Below are 15,435 nucleotides of genomic sequence, written 5' to 3'. Positions count from 1 at the left end.
TGGTATGGGATCGTTTTGTACTGTACCTGTGGATTCAAATTTTTCCACTAGACGCTCAATTGTTGATTTGACAGAACGATTATGACAACCATGAATTGGACGTAGCGCTCTTAAAGTTGAGGTCACTGACACCGAATTTCGGTTGTATATTTTAATAATTTTGGCTCATTGTTGGATCGTATATCTTTCCATGATGAAATGGCAAACCCTACTGAAGAGAAATGTAAAAAGAGCGGGGAAAAATATGGCCTTGTTTGCTGTCTCTGTCGGTCTACATTTGTAGCGTCCCTATTGAAAAACCCGCTAAATGCAAATTTACGTTCTTAAAATTTAGTAAATCGAATAGAAAACATATTTTTAGCAAAAGCCGTTCAAAGCGCCATCTATTCGATGAATCTAAAAACCGAATTAAATGGCTGAGAATCTAAGAAATCATGCCGCCATAAATACTTCTTTTCAAATACTGATTTATTCTTTATTAAGTTAAAAAATCGACGATGTATGTGCTAAAAATTCAAAAAATCGAAGAGTTACAATGATTTTTAGAAAAAATCTTCCGCAGCGCCATCTATTTAGTGAAACTGCTAACCGAACTAAGAGTCAAAGCTTTCACACATTTGAAGCGATATTATATTAGAATCCTAGCGGAATTAGGTTAGCTAAAAAATGTAAACTCTTATGACTTCAAAATCTCTTGCCTACTGTCCATTAATCAAATATGGATCACTCAATCTTTAAATTTCTCCTTTATAAATGTACCAGAAATTAACTTCAAAATAATTTCCAAAGGTTGTGGTCTTCCTCGGAGTACCAGCCTAGCAAGCTGAGGAGTTACACCAGTTTAGACCCTTAAGAAAGGCGTAATTTCAACAATTTGTTCCCAGAGTGGGACAGAAGGAATCGAATTTTTCTCTTTCAGGCTTTATGAAATAAACCTGGGTAGATAATTTTTAAATTAAAAAAGAAAAATTGTTGTAGTGGATTGAAACCGATTGCCAACGAAAGATACAATAATAAAAAATAACGGAGAATTAATTTAAGCGCAAGCTTAGACGAGAAAAAGGAAGGAAGGGAAGGGGTGTAACTAGGGGAATTTTTAAGGGTTAAAGACAGTTTATTTTGATTCCTGAAAAAACTATGAGTCCTAAAGAAAAAAATGTACAGGGCAACGTGGTAGACAATAAAATTATCTAAAAACTGTGTATTCACACCTTTTTCACATAACCGCTAAATTTATGTGAAAAATTCAAAAAATCCAAGTTTATGATTTTTTTTTTTATTTTTGTTACAAGAAAATAGTGTTCTATGAATCTACGAGTTTAATTTGCTAACTTTTTTTTTGCAACAATAGTTTTTACGCATAGCTGCGTTATAAAATCATGACATTTTCAACATTTTGCTCCACTATGCACCCAGCTTAAGGCTAATGTGGGTGCGCTATGCAAATACGAAGTTAAATAGCCTTTTGCACAACTAAAATCACTGCAAGTTAATTGCATAAAAAACACCACAGTGAGTACACTGCCGTTGAGCGCCGTAAAGTGCGGCACGAATGATAGACATGTTAATCAGGTGACAGCAGGCGTTCAGCCATAACCTGCAACTGCAACTGCGTAGTTGCCTCACTTTTTGCTCACTGCTTTCGTGTAACACACAGTTGACATATTGTTGCATTTGCAGCTCAAGCTGCGTATGAAAAGTGTTGCCCATGGCATTACAGCTTATCTGGCTGCAGTGACTTGGAAGTACGCGTGACTTCGCATTGAATGTTGCGTATACGACATGGTGCACTCTTGCATGGCAGCAGGCACTGATTTGCATGTCAGCCTGCCGAAATGCTTATTTATGTATTTTCTTAATTTCCTTTACAAAACTACAGCCAACAGCGTATTTGTTGCACCAACAACAATTACAACAACAGCAACTACAACTAAAATAATATTATTGCCAACAATATTTTTACAATGAAATACTACATTTTTTCTCTTTTTTTTTTTTGCTCGCAACTCATCGTGTGTTGTGTTAAATCAACTGCGAAACGGAAATTCAGCATGCTCACGCACATATTTGCACGCATTTGTCTGATTGCCGACGCTTCGGTTGCTCCGCTGCTCGGCTGCAGCGCTGCTGTGGCGGCCATCAACGCAACTGCGCACGTTTACGATGTTAATGTTGATGATGATGACTACGCTGCTGCTGCTGCATGCAGACAATTTTACATCGCTCATGAAGCAAGGAAATGCTCTATTGCTGTTGTTGTGGCAAAATATTGCCACGGCAGTGGCAATTGTGATGCAGCAACAATCGCAATAGCAACAACAATTACATGCACGACCAAATGTCAACGCATAGCTCACACACACACACACACACTGCTGTAACAAAATTGCTGTGATGCGTTAACAATTTGTTTGCCTGCAACTGCTGTTGGCAAAGCTGCGCTCGCCTCAAGCGCCAATGCCACGCGTCAGCACTGACAATGCTGTCCCATACACATATGCACACATATAAGTGGTGTGTATGTGCGTGTGCGGGTGTGCGACAAGTGTATGATTGTGGTTTTTGCTGCCAGCTGTCGCCTGTCGTCTGTTATTGTTACCCTTCGCCGCTTTTTTGCCCTGCTGATATTATTATTTGCCAGCCATATTGTGTGGCATGCTCCAATTTCGTGTGTTGTAGGGAGGTTAAGCGCTCGATACGTTACACATATGCGCATATAAATAGGCGTATGGGCACATGTATGTTTATATGTATGCATATTGACACATATATGTACATATATAATCATATTTTTTTTTATTTGCATGCACTTTTGGTTATTTGCTGCTGTGGTGGGCGTGTTGCTTGCTAAATTGCGTAGATTTCATTTCAAGCTCAGTTTCCCACAAATCAGTTTTTCCTTCATGTATGTATATGTACCAGCCTCTTCTCTCCTTGCATTTGCTGTCTATGTATGCGTTTTGAATATTAATTTTAACTATCATGTTTTCCTAGCCCCCTTCATTGCTATCAGCAATTTTGTCTCTCTGCCCTAGGGTGTGTTTACAACTGCCAATCCTGCCTTTGCTTTGCTTAGTTCTCTCTTTATCCGCCTTCTGGCGTGCTTCTTGTGCTTTTGCTTTAGCTGTTTCTTATTCTATTATCCTTATTGTGTTTCCTTGTTTCGTTGTTTTTTGGCGCCTCGCTCGCTTGGGCCAAAGTGTAATGATGTAGAAAAAATGAAGTTTTGACCTAAATTCCTTTACTTACTACGCAGCCATTAGTGTTGATTAAAGTTGCTTCAAAGTGTAACGGATTTTTTAATATGCCCACATACAAGCTTACAAAAATATAGTAAATGTTGCACGTTTAGCGTAAATGACAGTTATTATTAATTATGGTTTCACATTTTGCGAAATGTATTTGCTAAAACTACTTTATATAGCAGAAATTGTTGCGATTTTCCAGCTTCGAGTTGCACTACTGATTTTGATCATTCAATTACATTTTCAAGTTGTTTGTGCCTTAAAATAAGTCAATGGATTCGTCCCTATTAATAATGCCAGCGGTGTATATATGTATGTATATTTTCTGCTACAAAATGGTAGACTTTTGAGATTGTCTTTTAATAAAATCAATTTGCAAAGTGTTTGCACTAATATTTTTGGAAAAAAATTGCCAACTCAGTGGGTTATGCGATTATATTCATTTGCAAGTCAGAAGAAATGCCGTTGTCTAGATTTTTTGTTTTGAAGAGATATTTTATTTAAAAAATTAATAAAAATAATGTTTATTCACAAAATTTTATGTACTTTCACAATCACTGATTCATTTTGAAAAAATTTTGGATTCCCTTGCTACCATACTCAATCGCCAGGAAGTCCCCCGAAAAATGCTATCTGGCGTAAGGCAGATTTTTTTGCTTAAAATTAGCTTAAATCCAAAAATGAATAAAATTTATTATAACAATAGGTGAATACAGATAAGATAATATAGATAATAATATCTGTTAATAATGAGCGAAAGACAAGTCAAAATTTTGATTTTCGAGAAAATGCCTTCTTGCCAAAGAAATAAGTAGTTTTTTGTGAAGAAATTTACACTTCAGAGTGGCCTAAAATTTCAAAACTATTTTCAAAACGTTTCTACGTTCATTATCGGATAAATATATCTAAGAAGATCGTGTGAAATTTCAAGCCGTTCTGAGAGAACCCCGCTTAAATTTTTGGGAGCTGATTACATTAAGTTAAAAAAAAATCTTACAAATAAGCAATTATCTTTTCACTTTTTCTAAAAAGCTAATTTTTGTAGTCAAAATTTGCAGATTCAAAATGTGACAAATGCTTTTTAGAAGTATTCTTTCTCAACGTCATCTATTCTGCGAAAATACTAAACAAACTAAATACAAGGTGCGTTCCAAAGCAAACAGGATTTTAAGAAAAAAACAGGACAAAAGGTTTTTTCGGCAAAATCAATTTGTTTTATTCAAAATGGTCTTCTTCTGCTTCAATGCAGCTTTTTGCACGGTCCAAAAGCATGTCGAACGAGTGTTTTAGCTCGTTGGTCGGTATTGCCGCCAGTATGCCGGTGCAAGCCTTTTGAATGGCCTCTACGTCTGCATAACGCTTTCCTTTCATGGGCAAATGCCTTTTTCCGAAAAGGAAGAAGTCGCACGGTGCCATATCAGGTGAATATGGGGAGTGGCTAATGGTTAAAATGCGATTTTTAGTCAAATAATCGGTCACAAGCGTCAATCGATGAGAGCAATTTTTGGTCGTCAGTCAATTTGTGCGGAACAAACCGTGCACACATCTTTCGTAAGCCCAAAAGCTCGGTCAAAATGCGATAAACCGATGTTTTGGAGATAGTCAATTCCATTTCCATGAATTTCAATGATGATTACGGCTGAGTTTTGATGAATTCACGCACAGTTTCGATGGAATTTCCGGTGATCACGGATTTTGATTGGCCCATTTTTAGGTTCTCACAACCACTTTGAAAACGTTGAAACCACTCGTGCACTTTGCTAAGGGATAGGCAATCATCGCCATAAACTTTTTTCATCAATTAAAACGTTTCGGCAAAAGTTTTACCAATTTTAAAACAAAATTTAATGTTGGCTCTTTGTTCGAAGCTCATTTTCGCACCGACAACACAAACATACTGCCATTAAAAACGCAGTAACTTCACTTCCAATCAATGAAATGTCATGAACTTCTCACTAGACAATCGATAAAGATAGCAGATTCTAACGCACCAGTCGAGATATAGATGGCGCCACTAGGGGGCGCTAGATTCAAAAAGTCCTGTTTACTTTGAAACGCACCTTGTAGCTTAATGGCAGGGCAGATTATCCAATCATACTCATTCGAATTTTATTTTCATATGCTAATTTAGAATTCTCTCAAAAGCTGCAAAATGAAATATTGAGAAATATTGGCCGCAGCGCCATCTATCCAGTGAAACTAATAACCGAAATATATTAATTAGTAGCCACTTTCATCTAAATTGTCTACTTTTACAAGAGTGAAATTCAAACATCTCGGCAGTTATACCTTCGGCCAACCAGCCAGTCGTTCAGAGCTTTATAATTAATTTTTTAGTACCCATATTGGAAATAAATTGTATGAGTTTAAAAATTGTAATTAAAAAAACATAAGAAAATCAAATTTTCTTCTAAAGTCAATCTAAATGAATTTTTCAAAAATTTACCGGCAAATTCATCCTAAAAGTATGCAATATTAATATGCTTTGTTGTAGCTGAAACACAATTTTTGATTTCTTGCTTCTACTTTACATAAAAATTTTGAACTAAACACAGCAAGAACAACAGCGTTACCCTATTTTTAACGGTTAATGCTTTGCCTTGAGCTAACTCTTATTAGTAATATTATTGTTTTTATTTTTACTTCTCTATTTTCTTTCATAAAACACGAAAATGTGATTTCAAGCCAAACTCAATAGCACAGCACTAAAATTGATTTAACACACACACCCACACATATACATGCGGGTGTAACATGAATTTACAAAATCCTATACTTGGCTCACGCTCCTTCCACTCCGTTGACAGCTGCCAGCAATTGCCTTAGTTAAGTTGTTTATCGGCAACAATTTATAATTAAATAACTGGCAATCGAATGAGATCAACTGAAGCGTGCATTTTTCACATGTTCACACTTTGCCATTGCCAATCGACAACTACATAACACCAAATATACATATGTACATATTTCAATGTTGTGTAGCTGTTTTTGTATCGGATTTTTTTGTTGTCACTACGTCATAGTTCACCTTGGCATAGTAGTTTTGATGTTGTGACGTCGTCACTCACACGCTGGTGGCTAGCTGTGAATGTATACATGTACATAAGTCCGCGCCGAGTTGTTGCAGCAAGGCTGTGTGCTTATTTGCTATAGAAGACTTCATAAAGTTTTGGCATCTTCGGTAAGCACACATGGCTATCTAACCTCCAAAGGAACAGCATAACTATGCTCATGAGTTTAAAAGCTCATAATAGTATGTTTCGTAGAGATATTTCTAATTTCGTATGTTTAATATGTACTTCTGTGAGTTCTCAATTTGACCCGAAAACATTTTTCTTCTATTATTCGTATTTGCCCTAAATCTCGTTTATTTTTAACAATTTTCTTTCTGTGTTTAAAATTTCTGTCTTTTACAATTGTTTCGCATTTTCTCAGCATTTCATTGCTAACTGAAAATTCTACCAAAATTATGCCTTTAAAGCATTCCTATTTTCATATAATGTAGGAAGTATCATATATATGACGTCATGTTCTCACACACCCATATTGGAGCACCAAAAAAACACAACAAAATAACTAACAGTCATATTTCTCCACTAGCACCACCACTCTCTCTCTCTAGACTGTCCACTCGAAGAATTGAAGTGTCGAAAATATTTTTTGCGTAGCTTGTCAATGCATCGACGCATATGCAATTCCATTGTTTCAAGGGAGTACACTGAAGGACAACCAGCTATGCAGCGGATACATATTTACATTCCTATACTGCGTTTCTTCTAACCTTGTACTGCATTTTCATTTCCATTGTGTACAATCTTTTACTTGCTGCCTGTGTTCAACTCGTTGTGACGTAGTGGCCACTGAGTGGTAAATGGCCTTGCATATTTTTTGGCGCCTACCACCCTCGGAGTGTGGCTGCAGAGAGCGAGTGCGTGGAATTGCGCTCTTAGAGCATTTAGAGAGCTTGTGCGCTTTGAGTGTTTTGTATGCACTCAAAATGCTGAGAATGAGTGACAAAGAGGAGTGAAAGAAAATAGTGGCAATGAAAGAGTAGAAATTGATAGAAAGCCCAGTGATATAAGTAAGAAATTGAGTTTTTTACTAAAAACTATTATTGAAGTATTTTGGACTAAATATGTAAATTTTGATTTATATTATGGGAAAGTCAAGCGATTATAATTAATTAATGCTGGAAGGTTTATGATAACAAATACATATTTACATTATTATGATTATTCAAAACGTTTGAAAGATATTTTAGTGCTTTCAAATAACAACAAAAAAGTTAGAACAAAATATAATAAATAAAATTCATATTTCTTGCTCGATTCAAATCACTTCAAAATTGTTTAATGAAAAAAAAACTACAACATACTTGTATATTTAAATAAATTTTCGTTTGAAAAAAGTAGTACCCGGGCAGTTATTTTTAATTTTAGATTTAGTCGAAAACTAGTTACTTTCAGACCAATCTGTTAACGCTTAACATACCGTAACAAACCAAAAATATTACCGTAGCCAGCATTTTTATCAGTTTTGCAACTAGACCGAAACTAGTTACTTTCGGACCAATCTAATAACACCGAAATGTTTTTACCAAACCATAAATGTGGTAATATTTCACACACATTTTATTCAAAAATATTACCGTAACAATCATGCTTGTCTGTATGACAACTAGACCAAAATGAGTTACTTTTGGGCCAGTCTAATAACACTTAAAATATTTTTAAAAAACCAAAAATGCGATAATATTTTACATACACTTTATTCAAAAATATTACCGCAACAACTAGTTTAACAAGTTTTGCAACTAATCCACAGCCAGTTACTTTCTGACTAGTGTGTTAACATTACAAATACTTTTATAAAACAAAAAGATTACCGAAACAACTACTTTTATCAACTCGACAACTAGTTCAAAACTAATTATTTTCAGACCAGTCGATTATTTCACAAATTATTACTATCGCTGCCAATTTTTTTGAATTGTGTGGCTTTGCGCTTAATTAAATGAGTGAAAATGCCGGAAGAAGCTGTTTGCTGCCACCAAATATTTCACTTCGAGTTATGTACGTATGTATATGTAAGTCCTTTAGTGAAGTTGGATTGAGCTAAAACTATTATACGAATAATATGTGCGCATTAGTAATGAAACGGTCATGCCTGCAACTGCTCATTTGAATTTATGCGCCTGACAGCAAAGCCTTTTCGTGTTTTATATTTTATTTCAACCTTCGGCTCATGTGACTGCTCGCACTACTGCGTGTTATATTTTTAACACAATACCGTTATTGTTAGGTTACTTTACTATAAGCCTTTGCAGGCTTCTTCGCACACACGTGGTGTTGCCTTCGCTTTGCCTGCGTTGCCATTCAGCACATTTTTATATTTTATGTTTTTGTCCTTTTTGGCCACTTCATTTACATATTACACATATATGTACATGTGAATGTGTATATGTGTGTGTTTGCATTTGCTTTTGTGACTTCTCTTATTTCTATTTTTTATTTTTTAGTTGTTTTACTATTTGTATTGTTCTCTCCTCGTTCACTCCTTTCTTAACTACACACATACTTCCATATGTGCATATGTGCGCTCTTGTAAGTGTACACTCACACTTGTGTAAATCTATATTGTTGTAGTGTTTGCCTTTGCCCTTTCTTTATTGTTATTTTTTCCAGCTTTTTCACTTCTCCATTGTTGCTGGCATTCCTGCAAAGCAAGCACACACACGTATACACACTTGCATATGCGCACTACCACATGCTTAAGCATATTTGTTTCGCCTTTTTGTTTGTATGTGTGTGTATATGTGCGCATAATGTGTAAATTAATTAAACATGTATGACAAAATAATTACAGTTGACCTTGTTTTACGCGAACGCTGGCATAGGCAAATGTATGTGTGTGTAATTTTGCATAAGTATGCGTGTCTCCTCATTTGCTCGCGCCATTTACCCATTTCAGCGCGCGTTTTTCCTCATTTCCATTTGCGTAGAATTTCGTCATCGCCATTATGGCTCGCGCCAGTCGCCTACATATTCCCGTTTCTACTTCGCAGCGTTGCCACATTCGCTGTGCCATATGTTAATCATAAAATACGCTGATGGTAGTGTTGTTTGCGCCTTTTACTGGCACACGCTTTGTACTGTCCGACGCGCCTGAGCGTGATTTGAGCGGAAATTCGCGTCCATGTTTAATAATTTTTGTGTTGCTGTTGTTATTGTTGTTGTGTTTGGTGAAAATATGAATTTCAATTTGTTTGCAAATGGAATTTTGAATTAAATTTATACTGCAACGCGGTTTTTGAGGTGTCGCTGCTGGGCGTGCAAATCGAAAATACACGTGTTTGAGTATGTGCTGTTGTACAGGGCGTATGAGTAATGCATTTTGATTACTCATACGACCTGCTTTTACTTGCCATGTGTTGTATACATATATTATTTGTATTTGCATTAAAATCACTAGTGTTTTGTGTTAATGCTATTCTTAGCGCAATTTGTGCACTTCTTGTGTGGCGGCATACATTTTATGTATATGTAAATTATGTATTAAATTTTTGAAATATTCTCCTCCCGTAATCCATTATGAAATTTTGTTGTCCTCCTACTTCCCCTCCCATCCATTGTGCGGTGAATAAGCGGCTCCAGTCATGCGATTTTGTTGTTTTTTAGGTGTCTCCCGTCGTGTTTGCCGTGAGTTGCTGCGCCAGTTAGTTGCATTGCGCCTATTTGTCATTATTAAAAATTTAGTAGCGCCCGTAATTGGGTACTTTAGTTGTCGGTTAGGCGTTTGTTTGGCAAATTTAATGTCCATATTTTGTGTCGAGCGATCGAATTCGTGTTGTTTGGTTGGACAGTGTGCTGTTTTGCAGTCGGTAAAAATGAAAAAAAGTTGTAATTGTAATAAAAGCTGTTTATTGCAAATAAAATATTTTAAAATATTAATAAAAGTTTTATAAAATTTTAAAAAAAAAATTAAAAAGAAAAGAATTATGTTGTTGATTTTTTAACTAGTTTGAGAGTAGTTATATTTGAGTCATTCGATTATTTTTTAATTATTAATATTTTTGGATGAAAAACAATTTTCTCTACTGAACATTTTCAACAAAATGCTCTGGTGAGTGGTGAAAGAGATCATTTGGTTTTACAAAACTGTTTTGAAAAATATTTGTTTGTACTTGTAATGCTTATTTTTTTACTAGTTTCCAAGTAGTAATATTTTGACCACTTTTTAAACAAGAATAATTTACTATAAATTAGATTTTCGTCTAATTGCTCTACCGAGGGGTCGAAGAGAACTCTTAATTTTTATAAAACTATTTTGAAAAAATGTTACTTGTATTTTTATTAGCGTATTTTTAGGCGTATATGCTTTTTAAACAAATTTAATTTCCTTACGGTTGTCCAAATTATTATTTATTTTTTTTTTTATTTTTCTTTGAATACAAATAAATTCAGAAAAGATTTTGACCTGTTAGTTAGTAACAATTAAAAAGGTAATACAATTTGTAGCATAGTTTTCAGCGCATGGTTTCTGAACAAGTGCAAAAAATATCTTTGAACAGTCTAAATATCGATCATGGAATTTTGACCTCAAATACTACATACATATGTATGTATATACATTTGATTTGGTTTCGCGGAAAATGTTTTAAATAATATCTAAAATTTTTTAAAAATTTTTTTTGTGTTTTTTTAATACGTTTTTTATGGTATTTTGTAATATTTTGCTTTTAATAATTTCTAAAATTTTGCTCCTATAATTTTAAATATACATTTTTTAATTCTCAAATTTCGTTTTTTATAATTAAAAAAATATTTTAATTTCTAATTTTTTTTTATTATAACTCTAAATATTTGCAAATTTCTTTTTTTTTATTATAATTTAAAAAAAATATTTTTTTATAATCTTTTAAAATTTTTTTTCTAAAATTAATTCATATTTAAAATTAAGAAAAAAATAAACATTGAACTGCATTTGTTTTTATTATTTTTCAAAAAAATTTAATTGCTTCAATTTTGAGTTTTTATATTTTAAAAATATTTTTGTTTTTTAATTTCTAATTTTTTTTTTTAATAATTTTAAAATGCTTTTATAATTTCATAATTTTTTATTATAATTTTAAATATTTGAATTTTTTTGTTTCTAAATTTTTTTATAATTTGAAAAATATTTTTTATAATCTTTTAAAATATTTTTTTCTAAAATCAATTCATATTTAAAATTGAGAAAAAATAAACTTTTAATACTTCAACTGCATTTTTTAAAATAGTTTTTTTTTTATAATTTCAAAAATATTTCATATAATTGCTTCAATTTTGTTTTTTTTTATTTTTAAAAATATTTTTTTTTAATTTCTATAATTTTAAATATTTGAAATTTTTTTTGTTTTTTAATTTTTTTTGTTTTTTAATTTTTTTTTATAATTTCAGAAATATTTTTTTACAATCTTTTCAAATATTTTTTCTAAAATTAATTCAAATTTAAAATTAAGAAAAAATATATTTCTTATACTTTAACTGCATTCCTCTGTGACCACTGTGCAGCAGCTTACTGCATTTCACCGAAATAGACACGCCATTAGTCGTATAATGTTTCGGTATAAAAAGTTTTGTTGTTATTGTTTTTCCACCAAACGCCAGCAAATCGGTTCTAATACTACAATGTACCGTAGTGAAGTGTCAGTAGTGGTTTAACGGTGGCGCACACACTGGCTTGCGGTTTCCGCTTGGTCATGGCTAACTCTCAGCTGGCAGCAAGCTTTATTAGCGTCACTAGCGCACAACGCGAGGCGTACAATTACCTGATGTATCGCAAAAACAATGCTACAAAGCTATACATGATACTACCATTATAAATATATATATGTATGTATGTATGTATTTACATATGTATACACAGAAGCTTACTTGCTTGTATGTAAAAACACGTTAAAGCGTGTTGTAAATTGAAATTAAATCCACGCCGAAAACTGAGCAAACACACACTCACACACATATATGCACTGGTCTTTGAGCCACACTTTTAGCGCAGACTATACCAACACTATATCATCAATATAAGCCTTTGCTGAACTCCCGCTGTAGTGCCATTAAGCCGCATATACAAAAAACACTCGACTGTGTGAGTGTGTATGTATGTTAGTGTGCTGTGTAAATATTGTCGAAACGGCTGACAATGTTGATGCCAATCAGTGCAGTGGCCCAAATGCATTGGCCGCTCATAACTTGTCCAATTACGTCAGTTGGCATGTCGACCGGCCACCAGGCCACTAGCCCTCAACCGTTGGCTATTTATTATGCTCACGGCTCAGCCTGCTGTCCATAATAGTAATACAACAGCGAAAACGAAAAAAAAACTGTAAATCAAAGTGCCAGTGAAGGGCGTGGTGCGGGCACTTCTTCACTTAATCGCATAACGGTAGTTTTGTGATATCTCGCCTTCTTTCACTTGACTGAAGTGTGGCAATTAATGCGCATTTATTGTTGAGCCGCCACGCCCGCCGTCCACCGCCCACTGCCACATGGGACAAGCAATAAAATTCATTTTTACACCTGCCAACACACACACACGCACATACCTACCTATGTACATATTCACAGAAATTTGCATAGTTAGCCACGCCATAAGGACTTCATTTATATTTACCGCATTTACAGTGGTCTTCATGGCGGCCGCAGTTAACTAGCCGTGCTCGGCGCGCTTTTAAAGCTAAAAGCTGTGAGCTGTGAGCTGCGAGCTGTGGAAACGCGTGTCCGACCGCCATTTCGCCCTTCGGTGTAATAAATATTAATACCGTTATAAAGTGTTTTCACTGCACTGCTTATTATCCTTGTTAACTCACTCTGTAATGACTGTCAGTGCGAGCGCGCGCGCATGTGTGTGTGTGTGTGCGTGTGATTGCCCGCGTGCGTCAATGTGCAATGCCGCCCTTTCCTTTTTTATCATCACTATTTATCGGCGTTTTTTGCGCTTTTTTATGCAATTACCATTGTGCTGTCCTCTCGCGCTTGCCTTTAAATTCAATTGTCTACTGTGTTGGTGGAAAAATAAATTTCTTTGTTTACTCGACTGTTTTGCCATTGTAATGTTTTCATAATCAACATAATTAAATGTTATTTAATTTGATGTTTTCATCAACAGTTGATTTCATGTTCATTCACTTATTTACATTATCACAACGCAGTTAAATTGGCGTCAGCTTTTTTGCTTTTTCGCGAAAGTTTATTGAAATCATTTGATTTTAAATATTTTCATTCGCTTATTGTATTGCCATTATGTGCTATTGTTTTATTATTTTTGAAATAATCAACTTATTAATTTTAAACATAAGGCAGCTCCACGACTTCTTTTGCAGGAACGATTAACCCAATTTTCGAGTACTTTTTCCACCAAATCAAGTCGTATGTCTTAAATAGCATCTTCAATATTGACTTCTAAAGCTTGAAGAGTGTCTGGTTTATTGCTAAAGCCCAATGACTTCAAATAAACCCTTAAGAAGTAGTCTAATGGTGTTAAATCACAACTTCTTGCGGGCCATTCAATGTCACAATTTCTTGAAATAATCCAATCTCCAAACCTCTCTCGCAATAATTTGGTTTTTGTACGTGCTATGTGGCAAGTAGTACAGTCGTGTTGGAAACAGATGTTCTCAAGATCTACTACTTCCAATTGCGGTCATAAATAGTTGGTAATTATCGCTCTCTACCGCTCTCTATTGACAGTAAAGGTGTCACCAGCTTCATTTCGAAAAAAGTACTGAGTGATGTTTCCAAGGCCAGAGCAAAAAGCACACCAAACTGTCAATTTAGGTGAATGTAATGGTTATTCATGAATAATTTGTGGATTTTCTTTGCACCAAACACGACAGTTTGATTTATTTAGCGCACCACTCAGATGAAAGTGAGCCACAACCGAGAAGATGATTTTCTTAAAAAAAATAGTTATTATGATCAAGTTGCAAGACGTTTACGGTGGTTTAATGGCTTCATGGGTGAGAACAATTTTATACGGTTGCAACTCGAAATCCTTTCCCAAAATTCGCCAAGTTGTGGTTTGGGACAGTCCCAATGCTTGAGAACGCCTTGGAGTCGACAACTTGAGGTCCTCAGCAAAAACCCAGTACTTCTGGGACCATTTGTCGAACAAAATCAAGATGTATATAATAATTTCTTCAACTAGGTGCACTATATCGCCTAGAGGCTGTGGAGAAACAGCATAGCTACATTGGAAAGAAACTCTGTATAGTTTTATAGTTTAATAAAAATAAGATGATAGTATTATTCAAAGTAACTGAAGCTTAAACATTTTCTCAACTTTCTGACAATGTGTGGCTTTTCCGCCAGAATGATGATTTCAGCCACTGTTCCCGAAATACAGACCATTACCGTGACGTGATGGATACTCGGCTTTGTCATTGATTTTGTGGATTGGTCAGGTTTCACATGTGATTTTTTGCGTTCAAGGCCGACCTTGGTCCTTTTTTTGTTTTAGTTGTCGTAATGGATTCATTTTCTTTCACTAGTCAGAATACAACGCAGAAAAGACTGTTTGAAGCATTCAAGCAGTTTTTCTCACATGCAAAATAGTCTTGACTTCAATTCAACGGGCTCTTAAATTTCTTGGTTTTTAATATATCCGACTACTTTTAAATGTTTTAATGACTGGGGAGATACACTTGAAATGAAACATAAATATTAGAAGTAATCAGTAACGTTTAAGAAAACTCAACTTGAAAAAACTTGTAGACTTAAGCCCCTAAAGTAGGCATTTAAAGTCAAGGACTGAATCTGTAATGATGCTAAGTAGTGAGCATTGTAATTGGAATATACAGTAATGATGTAACAGTACTTGAAGTACTCATTATAGAATAGAAAATAAAAAATACTTCTTTTTCTATTCTATAATGAGAGAAAGTCAACAACAATGCTATTTTCGAGTTAAGAAAGTAATCATTTGAACTTGGCTTGACTTGGATTGGATTTAGTTTGTAATGAGCAATGATTCTGAGGGGTGAGTGTAGTAATTGAAGGATAGCAGTACTCAAGGAAGTCGTTATATCTTAAATATTTAATATCAAAACTGTATTGAGAGTCGACTCCAATGCTGGCTTCAAGTCAAGTTTAGTAGTTAAGCGACTAAAGTTATTATTTGAAATCGAGTGCCATTAGCAGCGGTTGAAAGT

General features: G+C 34.5%; 1 protein-coding gene across 10 annotated transcripts in view; it reads left to right on the top strand.

The window, feature by feature from the left end:
• The window catches only part of LOC120776380, a 208,437-nt gene that overhangs the window by 175,203 nt on the left and 17,799 nt on the right, over positions 1 to 15,435 (top strand). The window lies entirely within an intron of this gene.

The sequence above is a fragment of the Bactrocera tryoni genome, chromosome 5 (assembly GCF_016617805.1).
Source record: "Bactrocera tryoni isolate S06 chromosome 5, CSIRO_BtryS06_freeze2, whole genome shotgun sequence".
Lineage (NCBI taxonomy): Eukaryota > Metazoa > Arthropoda > Insecta > Diptera > Tephritidae > Bactrocera > Bactrocera tryoni.
This window is presented reverse-complemented; position numbering and strand designations above follow the sequence as displayed.